The sequence below is a fragment of the Pongo abelii genome, chromosome X (assembly GCF_028885655.2).
Source record: "Pongo abelii isolate AG06213 chromosome X, NHGRI_mPonAbe1-v2.0_pri, whole genome shotgun sequence".
NCBI classification, from domain to species: domain Eukaryota; kingdom Metazoa; phylum Chordata; class Mammalia; order Primates; family Hominidae; genus Pongo; species Pongo abelii.
Genome location: NC_072008.2, coordinates 140,624,099 through 140,645,110, shown reverse-complemented (window position 1 = coordinate 140,645,110; position 21,012 = coordinate 140,624,099). Strand labels below are relative to the sequence as shown.

Below are 21,012 nucleotides of genomic sequence, written 5' to 3'. Positions count from 1 at the left end.
ATGCAGACAAAGCATTTGACAAGGTTCAACATCCTTTGTTGATACAAACTCTCAACAAATTAAGTATAGAAGGAACTTACCTCAACACAGTAAAACCGTTTGTGAAAAGCCTGCAGCTAACATCATAATCAATGGGGAAAAACTGGAAGCTTTTACTCCTCTAAGATCCAGTACTAGGCAAGGATCCCAATCTCGCCACTTCTATTCAACATAGTATTGGAAGTACTAGCCAGAGCAAACACACACCTTTTTTGAAAGGCATCCAAATAAGAAAGGAAGAAGTAGGCCGGGCATGGTGGCTCATGCCTGTAATCCCAGCACTTTGGGAGGCCGAGGCAGGCAGATCACTTGAGTTCAGGAGTTCGAGATCAGCCTGGCCAACATGACGAAACCCTGCCTGTACTAAAAATACAAAAATAAGCTGGGCATGGTGGCTTGCACCTGTAGTCCCAGCTGCTTGGGAGGCTGAGGCACGAGAATCGCTTGAACCCGGGCGGTGGAGGTTGCAGTGAGCCAAGATCATGCCAGTGCACTCCTGACTGGGCAAAAGAGCCAGACCAAGTCTCCCCACACCCCCCCCCAAAAAAAAGAAAGAAAGAAAAGAAAGGAAGAAGTAAAATTATCCCTTTGTAGATGACGTGATGGCGGCTGCCTATAATCCCAGCTACTTGGGAGGCTGAGGCAGCAGAATAGCTTGAACTAAGGAGGCGAAGGCTGCAGTGAGTCGAGATCGCACCACTGCACTCCAGCCTGGGTGACAGAGAGAGACTGTCTAAAAAAAAAAAAAGTGATATTCAGATTTGATGTAATCCCCATCAAAATTCCAGTAGCATTTTTCACAGAAAGAGAAACACAATTCTAAAATTTGTGTGGAACCACAAAAGACCGCAGATAGCTGAAGCAATTTTTTTTTGTTTTGTTTTGAGACGGAGTCTTGCTCTGTCGCCCAGGCTGGAGTGCAGTGGCGCAATCTCGGCTCACTGCAAGCTCTGCCTCCTGGGTTCACGCCATTCTCCTGCCTCAGCCTCCTGAGTAGCTGGGACTACAGGCACCCGCCACCATGCCCAGCTAATTTTTTGTATTTTTAGTAGAGACGGGGTTCACCATGTTAGCCAGGATGGTCTCCATCTCCTGACCTCGTGATCTGCCTGCCTCGGCCTCCCAAAGTGCTGGGATTACAGGCTTGAGCCACTGCGCCCAGCTAAGCTGAAGCAATCTTCAGAGGCAGAAAAAGAGAAAGTTGGGGGCACTTCCTGATTTCAAATTATATTACAGGCAGGTGGTCCAGTGGCTCATGCCTGTAACTCCAGCGCTTTGGGAAGCCAAGGTGGGAGGATAGCTTGAGTCCAGAAGTTTGAAACCAGCCTCAGAAACACAGCAAGATCCTGTCTCTACAAAATAATTTTTTTTTAATTAGCTGGGCATGGTGGCGCATGCCTGTAGTTCTAGCTACTAGGGAAGCTGAAATAGGAGGATTACTTGAGCCCAGGAGTTCGAGGTTACAGTGAGCTATGATTTTGCCACTGCTCTCTAGCCTGAGCGATGAGCAAGACCCTGTCTCTTAAAAAAAAATTATATTAAAAATCTATAGTAATCAAAACAGTATAACTCTGGCATTAAAAAAGACACATAGACCAATAGAATAGAATAGAGAGCCCATAAATAAACCCAAGCATACACAGTCAACTAATTTTTAACAAGGGTGCCAAGAAGACACCATGGGGAAAGGGCATCTCTTCAACAAATGGTGTTGGGAAAACTGGATATCCACATGCAAAAGAATGAGATTAGACTTTTATACCATACATAAAAATCAACTCAAAATTGATTAAAGGCCTACATGTAAGACCTGAAACCATAAAGCTAGAAGAAAACCTAGCAGAAAAGCACCTTGACATTAGCTTTGGCAATGATATTTCAGATATCACACCAAAAGCTCAGATTACAAAAGCAAAAATAAAGAAGCGAGACTACATCAAGCTAAAAGCTTCTGTACAGCAAGGAAAATAATCAACAAAATGAAAAGGCAGCCTACAGATTGGGGGAAAATATTTGCAAATAATATATCTAATAAAGGGCTAATATCCAAAATATGTAAGGAACACACACAACTCAATGGCAAAATAAATAAATAACCTGATTTAAAAATGGGCAAAGGATCTGAATAGACATTTATCTAAAGAAAACATACAAACGGCCAACAAGTATATGAAAAGGTGCACAATATCACTAATCATTAGGGAGATGCAAATCAAAATCGCAATGAGATATCCCCTACATCTGTTAGGTTGGCTATTGTCAACAAGTCAAAAGACAACAAGTGTTGGCAAAGTTGTGGAGAAAAAGGGACCCACCTGTACACTGCTGGTGGGAATGTAAATGAGTAAAGCCATTGTGGAAAACAGGATAGAGGTTCCTGAAAAAATTAGAAGTGGAATTACCATATGGCCTATCAATTCCCCTTCTGGATATATACCCAAAGGAAATGAAATCAGCACCTCGTAGAGATATCTGTCCTCCCATGTTCATTGCAGCATTATTCACAATAGCCAAGATTCAGAAACAATTTGTGTCCATGGATGGATGCATGGATAAAGAAATTGTGGTGGCCGGGCACAGTGGTTCACGCCTGTAATCCCAATGCTTTGGGAGGCCGAGGCAGGAGGATTGTTTGAAGCCAGGAGTTCGAGACCAGCCTGTGCAATATAGTGACACCCTGTCTTTACAAAAGTAAAGAAAAAAAATTAGCTGGTCATGATATTGCCCATCTGTAGTGCCAGCTACTCAGGAGGTGGAGGTGGGAGGATAGCTTGAGCCCAAGAGTTTGAGGCTACAGTGAGCTATGATGGCACCACTGCACTCCAGCCTAGGCAACAAAGTGAGACTCTATCTCTACATAAAAAATGAAATTGTGGTATGTATGTATATTGTGTGTGTGTGTGTGTGTGTGTGTGTATCATATATACAGAATATTATTCAGCCTAAAAGAGAGAGTGATCCTGCCATTTGTGACAACATGGCTGAACCTGGAAGACATTAGGCTAAGTGAAATAAACCAGGCACAGAAAGAAAATACTGGATGATCTCACTTATATGTAGCATGTAGAATTTTTAAAAAGAGCTGATGATGTACAGCATGAGGACTATAGTTAATGACATTGTATGTAATTTCCTAAGAGAGTGGAGTTTAGGTGCTCTTACCACACAAAAAAGGTACTTATGTGAAGTGATGGATATATTAATGCTTGATTGTATTATTTTACTGTATATATATATATATATATACACATCACGTTATACACCTCAAATATATATGCAATAAACATTTTAAAAGAATACATGAAAGTAAAATCATAAGAAAGTATAACTAGACACTGGGTGGTCTGGTACAGCTAAGAGCTGTGAGACTGTAGCAAAGGGAAGATGTAGGTCGGTTGCAGGATCCAGGGAAGGCTTCGTGGAGGAGGTGGGCCCTGGGCTGCTAGGGAGGTGGAGGGAAGCAGTGTGGCAGGCAGATAAGCAGGAGTGTAGAGGTTGGGATGAGCAGGCTGGGGGAATGGAGGGGCTCACACAGTGGTCAGCCAGCGGGGTCGCTTTGGGAAGTAGTGGTAATTTTGATTAAAGAGGTTATGGAAGGCATCGATTGCTCAAACAAGGGAAGGGGACTGGACTTGATTTGATAGGCGGTGAGGGGCAGTGAGGTGTGGCAACAGAGCGGCAAGAAAAGGCAGTGGAGTCGGAGAGTCCAGCTGGGAGCCAGGAGTAAGAATCTAGCCATCAATGATCAGAGTCTGGGCTAGGATGAAGCCATAGAAACAGAGAAAGGGGAAGGATGAAAGCGCTCACTGGTCTCTAGAGCCTTTGCTTGGAGTAACACAAAGACCTTTCTCTCTGTAAGGAGCAAGTCCATTTTTGGTCTTTATATTTCTACAGCATGAGAAGTGCCTCTTTCATCCAGGAGCACGTGCCCTGCTTGAAGAAAACCAGGCAAGACATCTTGCAAAGGAGAGAGCCTGAGAGATGACTTTTCATGTTGCACAATGGTTCTTCACCAAAGGAGTCACAGAGGATCTTTTGACATAGACACTGCCCTAACTTATGTGCAAGTTACTGCCCTGCATCCTAGGGAGGCTTTGAGGTGTGGGATGACAAAGTACCTCCACAGTCCCCTTCCTCCGCCTCTGCCCATGGTTCTACTTGATGTAACAGGTCTTGTGAGTCTTTTCTGGTGGGAAAATGCTCTCTCAGCCTTCACAGGTCAGTCATGAACCTGGTCCCACATGGACACAATTCTGTTGACATTTTAGCATGAAAGGTACAAAAGGGAAATCTGCAAAGGGGTCTCAGGATTCAGTTCCCTGGATCATCCTGTGCATTTCTTTCTCAGATTTGAGGTTTTTCCTTTTATTTTGGCGATGGGGCCTCACTATGTTGTTCAGGCTGATCTGGAACTCCCAGGCTCAAGCGATCCTCCCAACTCAGCCTCCCGAGTTGCTGGGGTTACCAGTGTTAGCCACCCAACCCATCTCAGATTTGAGCATTTCTTTCAGAAATATGAGTGAGGTGGTTTCATGTGAAGACCGCTCTGAGGCTCTGAAGCATCATTTCTACCTGCTATGTGTGCCTGAGAAACCCATGCCTGGCCCAATCCCCATATACCCTCAAGTAAAAATGGGATAATAGGACCCCCCGGGGGTCCATGCACTTGACCAAGGTTGCTCTTAGAGGCTGGATTCAGCACAGATTCAGCTACTCCAGCTCAGGAGCAGGGCAAAGCAAAGGTACCAATACATTCATCTGGCTGGAAAAGGAGGATTTTGTTTTTACGAACTTTAAAGGAATATAAAAATGACTTTGTTGTGATTGAATTGCCTTGCTGGATGAAGTGCCCTGTGGCTCCAGGGCTTAGAGAGGATTGCATGGAGACCGTGTATTTCCTTATGTATGTTTCTATATAGATATATTTCCTTATATACAAACATCTGCACAATTGTGTTTGGGAGCCCCAGGCTAAAACTAAGACCCTGACATTTTTGAAACTTTGTTGGATAGAAACTAGGGGCGGAGAAATCCTGTTTAATTGCTGCAAGTAGTTTTTAGCTTATAAGAGATGAAACATTTGATATTCATTTAGGACAAACTCTTCCTGTTTTAATGATAGCATCTCCTATGTATTGAGAGCTTCCTATGTGTCCGGCACTGTGCTAAACGCTTTACATACATAATCTCATTTAATCTTCACAGTGTCCTTAAAAGTGAGGTAGTATTGTTGTCCTCCATTTTACAGAGAAGGAAAGTGATGGAAAGAGAGGCTGAGGGTCTTGATTAAGGCAAGGTGGCTAATAGGTGGAAAGCTGGGGTTTGAACTATAGTCTTAATGACTGTGCAAAACGTCCTGGTGAGCACTACTTAAGTTTCTTCTCCCTGCAAATTTAAAGCAAATACTTTCTAATGAAATCAGGTGTGGTACAAGAAGCAGAAATGGCTTTGCAAGGAGGAAGATATACAAAGTCGTCTACCAGGGAGGCAGAGTAGCATTTCTGCAAACTAGTTTGCTATTGGAGCAATTACATCTCGGCTGAAGAGAGAACAAGTACGGTGAGGTGATGGAGTGGAGTTTGACTTTGAGTCCCTTGAGTGCAAGAAGGCCAAGAGCCAGAGGCTGACAGGCCTGAAAAACCATAGCACCCATGGAGCTGCTTCTAAGCCCAGGGGTTCAAGTGTGACCTAGAGTTGGGCAGAGCAGACAACCAGCTCATTGCACTAAACCCACGCCTGCCTTGTGTCTCGTGCCTTTTTATCATGGTAGTTTTTAACTCGCTATTTCTGGCACACTGGAAAGTTTTCATTTTTGGGTTGTCCACTGTGCATCTAACTACTGCATTGAACTCTTATTCATTCTTTTGTGAAATTTTAATTCAGTTACACCTCTCGGGTTTCTAGATATGCAAGCATATCATTGCAAATATATATGCATATATATATACATATGTGTATATGCATATATACACATATGTATATGTATATGTATATGTATATGTATGTGTGTGTTTGTGTATATATATATCTATATATCTATATCCACTTTACAGATAAAGAAACTAAGGCACTCAGAGAGGTTTAGAAATTACTCTAGGTCAGACAGCTAATAAGTGATAGTGTACAGATTTAAAAATAGGCCTACCTTCAGATCCTGAGCTGTAAATTACTATACAATATCTCTCATACATAAATTACATTTTTATAAAAATGAGATGATACTGTATACATTCTTTGTAATGTCCTTTCACTTAATAACTTTCTTATATGCCTAGATATATTCAATAACATAATTTTAAGGATGTATAAAATACCTTTATCATAAAAGTATAGGCCAAGCATGGCGGCTGATGCCTGTAATCCCAGCACTTTGGGAGGTCAAGGTGGGCGGATCACTTGAGCCCAGGAGTTCGAAACCACCCTGGGCAACATGGCAAAACCCCATCTCTACAAAAAACCACAAAAATTAGCCAGGCATGGTAGTGCATACCTATAATCCTATAAGCTACTCAGAAGGCTGAGGTAGGAGGATGCACACCTATAATCCTATAAGCTACTCAGAAGGCTGGGGTAGGAGGAACACTTGAGCCTTGGAGGTGGAGGTTTGCATGAGCCTTGATCATACCACCGCACTCTAGCCGGGGCAACAGAGTGAGACCCTGTCTCAACAAAAGTAAAATAATTAACATTTATTGAGTGCTTAAGATGGATGAGACATCTTAACACGGATTATTTCAAATAAATGTGTTTACATGAGGCAGGATTACTGGTTGTTGTAGTCATATCAGTTCAGAAACTCCAGCTTGTCACTCTCCTACTTGCTGGCACCCCAGCCTGTCACCCTCGACCAGCTTTGGAGCTGTGGGATCTGCATGGATTGTTATGCTATCCAATGCAAAATGCCCTTGTCTTATTCATATGGGTAAGGAGCAAGCAGCAAGTATCTGGACTGAGCACAGGGCATGGCAAAGGCAGCCAGAGTGACCCTCCATGTTGACAAGGATTCCTGGGAGGATTTAACATTACTAGTCTAAATTAGGGACCAAGGAAAACTGTTCTCATCTAGTTTCCTGGAAGCTTTGCAATGATACTGGAACCCTAGGAAAACCATAGCCAAGAAGAGATTTTAGGAGGTACAAGAGCCAAAGGTGAACAGACACCATTGGTGGGTTGAGGGGGACCGGGTATGGTGAAAGCATCAACACTAACATCTTGCCCACAAATAAGATCCCTTCCAGCCAGGTGCGGTGGCTCACGCCCGTAATCCCAACACTTTGGGAGGCCAAAGCAGGTGGATCACGAGGTCAGGAGTTCAAGACCAGCCTGGCCAACATGGTGAAACCCCGTCTCTACTAAAAATATAAAAATTATCCAGGTGTGGTGGCGCACGCCTGTAATCCCAGCTACTCAGGAGGCTGAGGCACGAGGATTGCTTGAACCTGGGAGGCAGAGGTTGCAGTGAGCTGAGATTGCGCCATTGCACTCCAGCCTGGGTGACAGAGCGAGACTGTCTCAAAAAAAATAAAAAATAAAAATTTCTTCCACTGATGCACAGTGTCTATTTAATGCTGCTATGCTTATACTATGAACTGAACTGTGTCTCCTCAAAATTCATATACTGAAACCCTAACCCACAATGTGATGGCATTTGGAGGTGGGGCTTCGGGGAGGTACTTAGATTTAGATGAGGTCATGGAGGTGGGTTCCCCATGTTGGGATTTGTGCCCTTATAGAAGAGGAAAAGACCAGAGCTTGGAACTCCCTCACTTTCTCTTCACCCAGATGCACCAAGGAAAGGCCATGTGAGGCAGGAAGAGGGCCTTCACCAGGAACTGAATTGGACAACACCTTGATCTTGGACTTTCCAGCTTCCAAAACTGGGGGAAATCAATGTCTGTTGTGTATATTTTTGCTATGGTGGCCTGAGCAGACTAAGACACTGGTCATTTACTTCAACTGATTGCCTACATTTTGAAAGTGTTGGAGAAGAATGGTTTATGCTTCTCAGATGGCTCTCAGAATTACGTTAGAAAATATATTTTATTCATTCTTTAAGAAAAACCCACAAACAATTACCGAGTACCTGCTATGTGCCAGGCACTCTTCTAAGCAGTGACCAAGGCAGACATGATCCCTGCCTTCATGTAGCTTATAATCTAATGGAAAAGGCAGACATTGAACAAATAATCTTAAAAATAGTGATGTTATTTCCAGTTGTTATGTGGTGCTAATGAAGAAGTGAAGGAGTTATGAACAGATATAAGAGGGGACCATGACCTGAAGAGGGAGGATGAGATGGCTTCCCTGTATGTGTGCATGTGCTTTCCAGGACATAGTGGGAGATGGCAATGACATTACTAGCAGAAAGAATGGCACCACAGGCCAGGTGTGGTGGCTCATGCCTATAATCCTAACACTTTGAGAGGCTGAGGAAGGAGGATCATTTGAGCCCAGGAGGTCAAGGCTACAGTGAGCTATGATTGCACCACTGCACTCCAGCCTGGGTGGGAGAGTGAGACCACTGTCTCTCAAAAAAGAAAAAGAGGCCGGGCATGGTGGCTCACTCCTGTAATCCCAGCATTTTAAGAGGCCGAGGTGGGCGAATCATGAGGTCAGGAGGTACAGACCATCCTGACCAACATGGTGAAACCCCGTCTCTACTAAAATATAAAAAATTAGCCGGACGTGGTGGCGGGTGCCTGTAGTCCCAGCTACTCGGGAGGCTGAGGCAGGGGAATCACTTGAACCTGGGAGGCGGAGATTGCAGTGAGCGGAGATGGCGCCACTGCACTCCAGTCTGGCAACAGAGCAAGAACTACATTTCAAAAAAAAAAAAAAAAAAAAGAAAGAAAAGAAAAAAAGAAAAAGAAGAGTGATACAATTTGATGGAATAAAGCACATTTACAGTGTTGTCCAACCACCACCACTATCTATTTCCAGAACATTTTCATCATCCCAAAAGGAAATCCTATGCCCCTTTAAGTACTCACTCCCTGTTGTTCCCGCCCCCTTGCCCTACATAACCACTGATCTATTTTCTGTATCTGTGGATGTGAACATTCTGGATATTTCATGTAACTGGGATCATATAGCAGTCTTTTTGTGTCTGGCTGCTTTCACTTAGCATAATGTTCTCAAGGTTTATCCAAATTGTAGCATGTATCAGCACTTCATTCCTTTTTATGGCTGAATAATATTCCATTGTACTGATAGACTACATTTTGCTTGTCCGTTCATCAGCTGATGAACATTTGGATTGTTTCAACCTCTTGGCTATTATCAATAGTGCTGCTAAACATTTGGGATACAAGTTTTTGTTTGAACACCTATTTCCAGTTCTATTGGATATGTATCTAGGAATAGACTGGCTGGGTCATATGGTAATTCTGTGTTTAACTTACTGAGGAACAAGAAAATAGCACTACTTTTATTGCTGTAAAGAAAAACTCAACAACCAAAACATAATCATATGGAGATATATATATTTGTATTTTTCTTTTGCAGCTTGAAGGAATACACATTTGTTGTCTCCATTTTCATGGTTCAGTCCGGGCACAGCTTAGCTGGGTCCTCTGCTCAGTGTGTCATAAGCCTGCAGTCCAGGTGTTGTCTAGGATGCATTCTCATCTGGAGATCTGGAGCTTGGGGTCCTCATCCAAGGTTGTTAAGGTTGTTGACAGAATTGAGTTCCTTGCTGCTCTAGTGCTGAGGCTCTCACTTCCCGGAGGCTGCCCCTCTCTCTACAACCTTGTTTGCTTCTTCATGTCCAGCAGGAAATGCTGTCTCTCTTCAGGGAGGGCTAATAGCTTTCACTTGATTACATCATCCCCACCCAAGATAATGTTTTTTGTTTTGTTTTGTTACAGTCCAGAGGCCTTTTTTTTACATATATACCTATTATGCCATGAATTCATGCGGAGTAGGTTCCAGCAGCTCCGGCTCCTTCCCATTGGTTCTCGCACAGTGTGCTTCTCTGGGTGGAGCAGGCTGGTGCTTCAGTTGAACCCAGGTACCTTTCTCTTTGGCTTCCTTTTTTTCTGAACAGTTTCCTTCATGCAATTCAGGATGCTATTTTTTTGGCTCTTAATAAAGTGCTTAATATGCTCAATATGCACATTAATTCTCTCGGCAAGAATCTTACCCTTGTGTTTTTAAAACAATGCCAACAGCACACTGGGTAACAATGTAGGCTCCTGCAGTTTTGCCATGAAAACATTTGTGGGGTATTCCTTTCTGAACAGTGCCCATTCCCTTGATGTCTACAATATCACCTTTCTTGTAGATTCACAGGTATGTGGCCAAAGGAACAAACCCATGTTCTCTAAAAGGCCTAGAGAACACATATTGGGTGCCTCTTCTCTTTCCCTTTGTGTTCATTATTTTGGCAAAATACTAGAAGATGGTGGTTCTGGCCAAAAGTGATCATCTGTCTTTTTTATTAACTCAAAATCAGCTGATATGTGACTTTAGTTACATCTTGAAGCTATATTTTAAAATATTTCGTACAGATGTAGAGGGTACAAGTGCAGACTTCCTACATGCATATATGGTACCATGGTGGACTTTGGACTTTTGATGTACTCATCACTCGAATAGTGAACATTGTACACAATAGGCAATTTTCTGCAAAAGACATGATTTCATTCTTTTTTATGGCTGGGTAGTGTTCCATGATGTATAGCTACCACATTTTCTTTATCCGATCCACCACTGATGGACACTTAGGTTGGTTCCATTATCTTTGCTATTGTGAATAGTACAGTGATAAACATGAGTGCAAGTATCTTTGTGATATAATGATTTCTTTCCCTGTGGGTAGATACCCAGTAGTGGGACTCCTGGATCGAATGATATTTCTAATTTTAGTTCTTTGAGAATGGATCAAATGATATTTCTATTTTTTGTTCTTTCAGAACTATCCCTACTGTTTTCCATAAGTTGTGCTAACTTACATTCTAACCAACAGTACATAAGCATTCCCTTTTCTCCACATCCTCACCAACATCTATTTTTCTTTTTAATTATAGCCATTCTGACTGTGTAAGATGGTATCTCATTGTGGTTTTAATTTGTGTTTCTCTGATTAGTGATGTTGAGTATTTTTTCACATGTTTATTGGCCACTTGTATGTTTAAAGCTATATTTTTAAGCATTATGATAAGCAATCTAGCCAGATTAGTGATAAATGAACACTACTCTCAAGGAGGAGAATCCAAGTGAGTAATTCAGCACACGCACATCACTACAGTTAGAAAAACTACACAAATACAACTTTTTTTTTTTTTTTTTTTTTTTTTTTTTTTTTTTTTTTGAGATGGAGTCCCACTCTGTCACCCAGGCTGGAGTGCAGTGGTGCGATTTCGGCTCACTGCAGCCTCCGCCTCCCAGGTTCAAGCGATTCTCCTGCCTCAGCCTCCTGAGTAGCTGGGACTACAGGTGCATGCCACCACACCCAGCTAATTTTTTTGTATCTCTAGTAGAGACAGGGTTTCACCATGTTGGCCAGGATGGTCTTGATCTCTTGACCTTGTGATCCACCCGCCTTGGCTTCCCAAAGTGCTGGGATTACAAGCGTGAGCCACCATGCCCGGCCACAAATAACACTTTCTATTGGCCAACCCAGGAAGAAACATGAACTTCCTTCCTCAAGTTTGAGGCTGGAGTCTTTGTCATAGCCTTCAGTCACTAGTGAGACTGGTGTTCTCCTCATCCAACCATGAACACATTGAGGACAAGGGCACATCTGAGTCATCTCTGTCATCCCAGTGCATGGCACAGTCAACATTTGTTGGTGGAAGGAAGGCAGGAATGCCACCCATCCCCCCCGGGGAGATGGTCTTGGGCATAGTCTCTCTTTGCATTGCTCCTGCAGGGTAGTGAGCCACCTCTACCCTCACAGCAACCTCCTCTCCGTCATCCATCACTTCAGGTCACTCAGTGATGAGCAAGCCAGCTGATAGCACTTTCCAGCTACACAAATGGATAAATCACAGAAACCAACATTTGTCAGACTCAGCTATCCTGATTCTTCTTGTGAACAAAATGATCATTAATTCCTTTGGACGAGTCCCCTAGTCTCCAGCCATTTGTCTCCTTTCCCCATGGGCAAATAAAAATGGGAATCTTATTAGTGGTCTTTAGTCATCTCATAGCATTGTGGGGAGAGCTGAAGCTGGATGAATGGACATCCCTGAGCTTGTGGAGTTCTCATCAAGTGGGCAGTGACTGGGTATGATCCCCTTTGGAGCCTGTCACTGCTGTTGACATTGAAAATACCGGTGTGGAAACAAATGCTGTCTTTGTCACAGGCTCAACTACAGGGGCCTCTCCTTCCCTAAGCTGGCAGCTGAGACTAAGTACTTGAGATCCCTGGGCCAGCTGTTGTGGAGTAAACGCCAGGCAGTAGGTAAGGCAAGATTCAGAACTGGGCAGAAAGCCAGGCTGGAGAGGGAGCACTGATAGGAGGGGAGCACAAAAGTTGGCAAACAAATGCTTTCCAAGTAGGTTTTAAAAAACACAATCTGGCCTCTGAAGTAGACAAAGCACCAATGGGGGGTGCAGGGGTGGGGGTGCTGCCTGAATGCCTGCTCTGACTATCAGCTCAAGAAGATTCTAGAACTGGAAAGGCACTGTGAGCAATGTTTCCCGAGGAGGCTTCCCTTGGAGCACAGAAAGATAGCCACACCCTTTGAAGTTAGCTGGGAGCTTACAAAGGGCAGTGTTGTTTCCACTAAGGAAGAATGATAGCCCTGCATAATGGTGTCCTTATTCTGTAAACCCCAGACCTTGTGTGATGAGGGGCAAGTGAGCCTGCAGGCCCCAGCAAAGGGGGAGGAAATGGTTGGCAAAACACATACTTTTAGCTTGCTTACTGGTCAACATGGAAGGTCTTCCCTAGGAAGATGGTGTGGTCAAAGTCAGGGGTCTGTTTCAACTCTCTTCCAAGGATGATTGCTAAATCATATCAAGATACCTTTTTAATTTGATGATGGCTGATGTAAGTTTCCAAATGCTCACATCTTCTGTCATATTTGATGTATTTCAGTGAATCATGCCACAGGCTGAGAGGCTCTAGAGATGAAAGGCTGATGAGAAAAAATGGATGAGCCCATTGTTTTACATCAGAATGTGAATGGTGATATTTCTGAGTAGTGGGATTCCTGTCACACAAAAGGAGAAGTCAGTAGGCTAGCAGTAGCTGCCAAGGGCAGCTTATTGGACAATTATTAGGGAACGGAATCCTAAAATTGGAATTTTAAGATAGCCTTGATCAACTTTGGAATGCCTATGGTATTGCATCATACATGCTTATGTCAGGGACCACTTCCAAAATTCTGACTCATCTCCCAGGCCAATGAAACCATTTCAGCATGTGAATTACACCCCTGGTGTCGTCCAAGGGAATTTTTGTCAGCCCTGGTGCCCAGGACTGATTCCATTAGGCCTAGGAGAAGCTGTGTGGTGCAACAGAAAGAGCCATGAGGAGCCCTGAGCTCTAGTTCTAGCTCTGTTGCCAATTAACTGTCATTCCAAGTGAATCTTTTAGTGAATCTGTGTCTTGGTTTCTTCAGCAGTTAAAAAGAGACAGTTGAATTTGATGAGTTAGTCTCTTACGGCTTTAAAAATAAAAATGCATGTTTCATAGCTTGGCATTTAACAAAGAATTGTGGATATGTAAGTAATCTAATTTTATAATTTTCTTTAGGTATGAAAGGGACCTTAAACATCGTATAGTCCAACCCCTTTATCATACAGATGTAGAAACCAAGGTGCAGAAAGGGGAAGGGATTTGATCAATTAGTGCAGAATTAGGGTTAGAGATCAGGTTTCTGGATTCCCAGTCCAGTGCATTTTCCACTACATTTATTTTTAAATCAAGTAATACATGAGCATGGTTTAAAAATATCAAATAGGCAGCTGGGTGCAGTGGCTCACACCTGTAATCCCAGCACTTTGGGAGGCTGAGGCGGGTGGATCACGAGGTCAGGGGATCAAGACCATCCTGGCTAACACGGTGAAACCCCATCTCTACTAAAAATACAAAAAAGATTACCCAGGCGTGGTGGCGGGCACCTGTAGTCCCAGCTACTCGGGAGGCTGAGGCAGGAGAATGGCGTGAACCTGGGAGGTGGAGCTTGCAGTGAGTGGAGATCATGCCACTGCACTCCAGCCTGGGTGACAGAGCAAGACTCCGTCTCAAAAAAGAAAAAAAAAAAAATACATATATATATATATATATAAAATACAGAGAGCTGATAATAAAAAACAACAGTTCTCTGCCCCACTCCTCCCCATCCCCAGTCCCATTCCTCAGAGGCAACCATTTTTTAACAGATTCTGTTGGCAATTCATTTGATAGTTACTTCTGAATCTCTAAATATTACTCTGTTCCCATTCTTGATTTATCCATTTTGGACATTATCTATTAACTCCCTGTTATAAAAATGGGAGATTTAGCTCACTTAACATTACTCCCAACTGCCACTCTTTCTTCTGCCTCCCCATGGTTGATAGCATTATTTTATGAGATTTTTAAAAATTCACTTTTTAAAATAGCATGCTATTTTAAAATTTACTTTTTTGGTGTACAGCTCTATGAGTTTAGGCAAATACATAGTCATGTAACTGCCACCGCAATCATGATATAGAACAATTCCATTACCCCCCCAAATCCCCTCATACTGCCCTTTGTAATTGGCTCCTCCCTTTACCCCCTACACTGATCTGTTTTGTTGCTACAATTTTGTCTTTTCCAGAATGCCCAGAAATTGAATCATATACTATATAACCCTTTGATACTGACTTCTTTCACTCAGTATAACTATTTTGAGATTCATGTATGTGTTGTTCATTCTTTTGTATTGCTGAATAGTACTCCACTGCATGGATGTACCACAGCTTATCCATTCACCAGTTGCAGACCATTTCAGTTGTTTCCGGTTTGACAGCATTATTTTTAGTTATTCTATTGATTACTTTTTAACTGAAAATCATATACTGAAACCTCTACTTCTTGCACCATCATCAACTATATAGTAAGTAGGTCTTCTTTTTCAGAATAGTAAATGCTTTGGACTGATTGAAAAACATAATACTTTCATTTCTTTAGTCACAGTTTTAGACGGATTTAATTTGAGGGTGTGATTTTTCATGGGGGTGGGAAGGTTTGTTCAAATGCTGTCCAGCAGCCCTGTTCAAGGCTACAGTCATTCTAAATGCCTCCTGTCACATAGAGGGCCTTCTCTAGTACCAGATATGCTTGTTGCTGGGAAGATACGCATGTACTTTCTGTTCTGACCGCTGCTAACTCAGTCAGTAGTTTTTGGGAAAAAGACCTTTCTTCATGTGGATTTCAGCTTTTGTCTGTCATGCTTTTTCTGTTCCAGCTGCCTTCACCAGTGAGCACAAAGCCACATTTCAAAGGAAACTGACAAATTATCCCCAGCTGCCAGAAGGAGGTTAGTTTTCTGTGTGTTCAGTGTCCCCCTTCTCTGATAACCAACAGGTTAACTTTCTAAACGGAACTGACAGAAGCAGAAATTGTCCTTTTACCCAAATGAGTTGTGATTGTTGATTTTTTAAAAGATGTGGATTTGTAATATTCCTCTCCATTCCTACTCTAATTTATACCAGGAAATAGAGTGTAAGTGATCACAATGGAACCTCTATTGTTTGCAAGATTCATATTAATGCATTCTGGTTTTTTAAGTGCTTAAAAGATCTAAATTAATTTTTAAATTAGCTAGCATAGTGTCTTTACTCAATGAGTAGCCATTTAAAGGCTGAATGATGTCAGCCCTGGCCATAGAGATTTATGTGTTGTTATATTTCATTTGCATTTTTAACCATCTTTGTACATGTGTTATGCATCTAGCACTTATGCTGTATAACAGGAAAGAGTCTAATGCCTAGCACAGTACACTACATATAGTAGGTGCTCACTAAATGCCATTTGAATTGAAATGATCCAAAAGAGTGTCATGTATATATGACGGTAAAATATTCTATGTTAATGCAGTGAGTCAGGCATTCTCAAACACTAATAGGAATGTAAATTGGTACAACTCTCCCACAGGGCAACTTGGCAAAATGCTCGAAAGCCTTAACAATGTTCTTATCCTTTCACCCAGTAATTCTCCTTCTAAGGATTTATCCTAAAAGGAAATAGAGATGCACAAAAAAACACAAATACATGGAAATTCATTGTGGCAATATTTAAAATAGAGAAAAAGTGGAAACAACTTAAGTTGTCCATACTATGAAATCCTATGCAGTAACATTTATATTATGAAATGCAATGTAATTATTTAAAATCATGTTTAGAAGAATATTTAATGACATGAGTAAATGCTCGTGGTCTGAGTTAAGTGGGGGAAAGGAGGATACACAAACATACAGTGAAATCCCAAGTGTGTTTGTTTGTGTGTGTGTGTGTGTGTGTGTGTGTGTGTGCAGAAAAAAAAATGACTAGAAAGAAATAATAGAAATATTAACAATGATTAGCCAGCCATGGTGGAACATGCCTGTGGTCCTACCTACTCAGCAGGCTGAGATGTGAGGATCCCTTGGACCCAGAAGTTTGAGGCTGCAGTGAGTTGTGATTGCACCACCGTGCTCCAGCCTGGGTGACCATGTCCCTAAACGACAAACCACAAAACTATAATTATCCCTATGTTGTGGGATTATGAGTCATTTTCATTTTCTTATTTTTGTAATGAGCTTATCTTACTTTAAAATCCAATTTTTTTTTAATTTGAAAGAAGTAACTACTACTTATGCTAGAGGGCTGACATTCATAAAATCCTAGTAATGAGATGTAGAACCATTTCTCCAACTAGTGCCAAATCTTCATCCTTAAAAAAAAAATGAGATAGGGTCTCACTCTGTTGCCCATACTAGAGTGCAGTGGGCTGATCATAGCTCACTGTAGCCTCAAACTCTTGAACTCGGTGTCAACTCTTCAGATGACATGTGGATGGTTATGGCAGTGGTCAGTTTTTAGAAAAATTAAATAAAGCCCAGAAGTCGTTTCAGATTTAAATGCTCTGAGGGGTGGGGTACAGTGGCTCATGCCTGTAATCCTACCACTTTGGGAGGCCAAGGTGGGTGGCTCACTTAAGCCTAGGTGTTCAAGACCAGCCTGGGCAACGTGGCAAAACTTCATTATACAAAAAATTAAAAAATTAGCCAGGTCTGGTGACATGCACATGTAGTCCCAGCTACTCTGGAGGCTGAGGTGGGAGGATTGCTTGAGGCCAGAAGTTCCAGACCAGCCTAGGCAACATAGGAAGACCCCATTTCAACAAAGAAAAAAATGTGAAAAATAAGTCAGACATGGTGGTATATGCCTGTAGTCCGAGCTACTCAGGAGGCTGAGGCAGGAGGATCGCTTGAGCCCAGGAGTTCAAGGCTGCAGTGAGCTGTGATCACGCCACTGCACTCCAGCCTATTATTATTTCAATAATAATAATAATAATAATAATAATAATAATAATAATAATGCTCTGAGCCTTAGTTTGATATTGAAAGGAAAATATGTTTATCCTTTTCTCTAGGCCTAGTTAATTTTCATCCTTCTCTCTCCATCCCCACCCCTTTTTAAACTTTCCAGATCTGTGGAACAAATGTTGAGCAAACTGGAAATAAATAAAATCCAATGGCTTTAAGATACCACAAATCCCTCCCTTCCTGTGTACTAATGGCTACCTGCCCATTCTACTCCCCAGAGTGAAGGGCTAGAGTCAGCCAAAATGGAGGCTTTTCTGATTCAAGCGTGAAAAATGCAAATGCTCAAAAGATAGAAAAACTTAGGAAGTCTGAAAAGATTGAGACACAACATGTACAACTCTCCCTCCCCTAGATTCTTAGCTTCACGTGATATAAACTGTTGGGCTCTGCTGGGGGAAAAACCCAATCATAGAAGGCAGATATATTAGTCTGTTCTCATGCTGCTCTGAAGAAATACCCAAGCCTGGGTAATTTATAAAGGAAAAAGGTTTAATTGACTCACAGTTCCACATGGCTGGGGAGGCCTCAGGAAACTTATACTCATGGCGGAAGGGGAAGCAAACATGTCTTTCTTCACGTGGTGGCAGGAGAGAGAAGTGCTGAGTAAAAGAGAGAAAAGCCTCTTATAAAACCATCAGATCCTGTAAGAACTCACTCACTATCACGAGAACAGCATGAGGGTAGGCACCCCCATGATTCAATTACCTCCCACCAGGTCCCTCCCATGACACTTGGAGATTATGAGAACTACAATTCAAGATGAGATTTGGGCGGTGACACAGCCAAACCATATCATCAGCAGATGTATTAAGGACAGTTCATATTTCAAAGAAATCACACAATCCTAGACCTTTAGATCTGGAAGGAAAATATTCCAGCAAGTATAGGGCTCCTTCCAAATACCAGGTACTATGCTAATCCAAATGTTATCTCATAAAAAACCACCTACCATCGCACCTCATTTTATGCATGAAGAAACTAAAGCCCAGAGAGGGGTTATTTTTTTTTTTTTTTTTTTTTTTTTCTTTTTTTCTTTTATTATTATTATTATTATTATCATTATTATACTTTAGGTTTTATGGTACATGTGCGCAATGTGCAGGTAAGTTACATATGTATACATGTGCCATGCTGGTGCGCTGCACCCACCAACTTGTCATCTAGCATTAGGTATATCTCCCAATGCTATCCCTCCCCCCTCCCCCCACCCCACAACAGTCCCCAAAGTGTGATGTTCCCCTTCCTGTGTCCATGTGTTCTCATTGTTCAATTCCCACCTATGAGTGAGAATATGCGGTGTTTGGTTTTTTGTTCTTGCGATAGTTTACTGAGAATGATGATTTCCAGTTTCATCCATGTCCCTACAAAGGACGTGAACTCATCATTTTTTATGGCTGCATAGTATTCCATGGTGTATATGTGCCACATTTTCTTAATCCAGTCTATCATTGTTGGACATTTGGGTTGGTTCCAAGTCTTTGCTATTGTGAATAATGCGGCAATAAACATACGTGTGCATGTGTCTTTATAGCAGCATGATTTATAGTCCTTTGGGTATATACCCAGTAATGGGATGGCTGGGTCGAATGGAATTTCTAGTTCTAGATCCCTGAGGAATCGCCACACTGACTTCCACAAGGGTTGAACTAGTTTACAGTCCCACCAACAGTGTAAAAGTGTTCCTATTTCTCCACATCCTCTCCAGCACCTGTTGTTTCCTGACTTTTTCATGATTGCCATTCTAACTGGTGTGAGATGGTATCTCATTGTGGTTTTGATTTGCATTTCTCTGATGGCCAGTGATGGTGAGCATTTTTTCATGTGTTTTTTGGCTGCATAAATGTCTTCTTTTGAGAAGTGTCTGTTCATGTCCTTCGCCCACTTGTTGATGGGGTTGTTTGTTTTTTTCTTGTAAATTTGTTGGAGTTCATTGTAGATTCTGGATATTAGCCCTTTGTCAGATGAGTAGGTTGCGAAAATTTTCTCCCATTTTGTAGGTTGCCTGTTCACTCTGATGGTAGTTTCCTTTGCTGTGCAGAAGCTCTTTAGTTTAATTAGATCCCATTTGTCAATTTTGGCTTTTGTTGCCATTGCTTTTGGTGTTTTAGACATGAAGTCCTTGCCCATGCCTATGTCCTGAATGGTAATGCCTAGGTTTTCTTCTAGGGTTTTTATGGTTTTAGGTCTAACATTTAAGTCTTTAATCCATCTTGAATTGATTTTTGTATAAGGTGTAAGGAAGGGATCCAGTTTCAGCTTTCTACATATGGCTAGCCAGTTTTCCCAGCACCATTTATTAAATAGGGAATCCTTTCCCCATTTCTTGTTTTTGTCAGGTTTGTCAAAGATCAGATACTTGTAGATATGTGGCGTTATTTCTGACGGCTCTGTTCTGTTCCATTGATCTATATCTCTGTTTTGGTACCAGTACCATGCTGTTTTGGTTACTGTAGCCTTGTAGTATAGTTTGAAGTCAGGTAGTGTGATGCCTCCAGCTTTGTTCTTTTGGCTTAGGATTGACTTGGCGATGCGGGCTCTTTTTTGGTTCCATATGAACTTTAAAGTAGTTTTTTCCAATTCTGTGAAGAAAGTCATTGGTAGCTTGATGGGGATGGCATTGAATCTGTAAATTACCTTGGGAAGGATGGCCATTTTCATGATATTGATTCTTCCTACCCATGAGCATGGAATGTTCTTCCATTTGTTTGTATCCTCTTTTATTTCCTTGAGCAGTGGTTTGTAGTTCTCCTTGAAGAGGTCTTTCACATCCCTTGTAAGTTGGATTCCTAGGTATTTTATTCTCTTTGAAGCAATTGTGAATGGGAGTTCACTCATGATTTGGCTCTCTGTTTGTCTGTTATTGATGTATAAGAATGCTTGTGATTTTTGCACATTGATTTTGTATCCTGAGACTTTGCTGAAGTTGCTTATCAGCTTAAGGAGATTTTGGGCTGAGACAATGGGGTTTTCTAGATATACTATCATGTCATCTGCAAACAGGGACAATTTGACTTCCTCTTTTCCTAATTGAATACCCTTGATTTCCTTCTCCTGCCTAATTGCCCTGGCCAGAACTTCCAAAACTATGTTGAATAGAAGTGGCGAGAGAGGGCATCCCTGTCTTGTGCCAGTTTTCAAAGGGAATGCTTCCAGTTTTTGCCCATTCAGTACGATATTGGCTGTGGGTTTGTCATAAATAGCTCTTATTATTTTGAGATACGTCCCATCAATTCCTAATTTATTGAGAGTTTTTAGCATGAAGGGTTGTTGAATTTTGTCAAAGGCCTTTTCTGCATCTATTGAGATAATCATGTGGTTTTTGTCTTTGGTTCTGTTTATATGCTGGATTACATTTATTGATTTGCGTATATTGAACCAGCCTTGCATCCCAGGGATGAAGCCCGCTTGATCATGGTGGATAAGCTTTTTGATGTGCTGCTGGATTCTGTTTGCCAGTATCTTATT

At 41.9% G+C, this 21,012-nt stretch overlaps 1 protein-coding gene across 4 annotated transcripts in view; it reads left to right on the top strand.

Moving 5' to 3' along the window:
* PLAC1 (placenta enriched 1) overlaps window positions 1-21,012 on the top strand; it is a 202,002-nt gene that overhangs the window by 144,283 nt on the left and 36,707 nt on the right. The window contains exon 2 of one of the 4 annotated variants that reach the window (XM_024240673.3): window positions 15,426-15,497. The exons of the other annotated variants lie outside the window; for them this stretch is intronic. The gene's annotated coding sequence lies outside the window, so the exon portion shown is untranslated. The remainder of the gene's footprint in view (window positions 1-15,425; window positions 15,498-21,012) is intronic. 4 annotated transcript variants of the gene reach the window in all.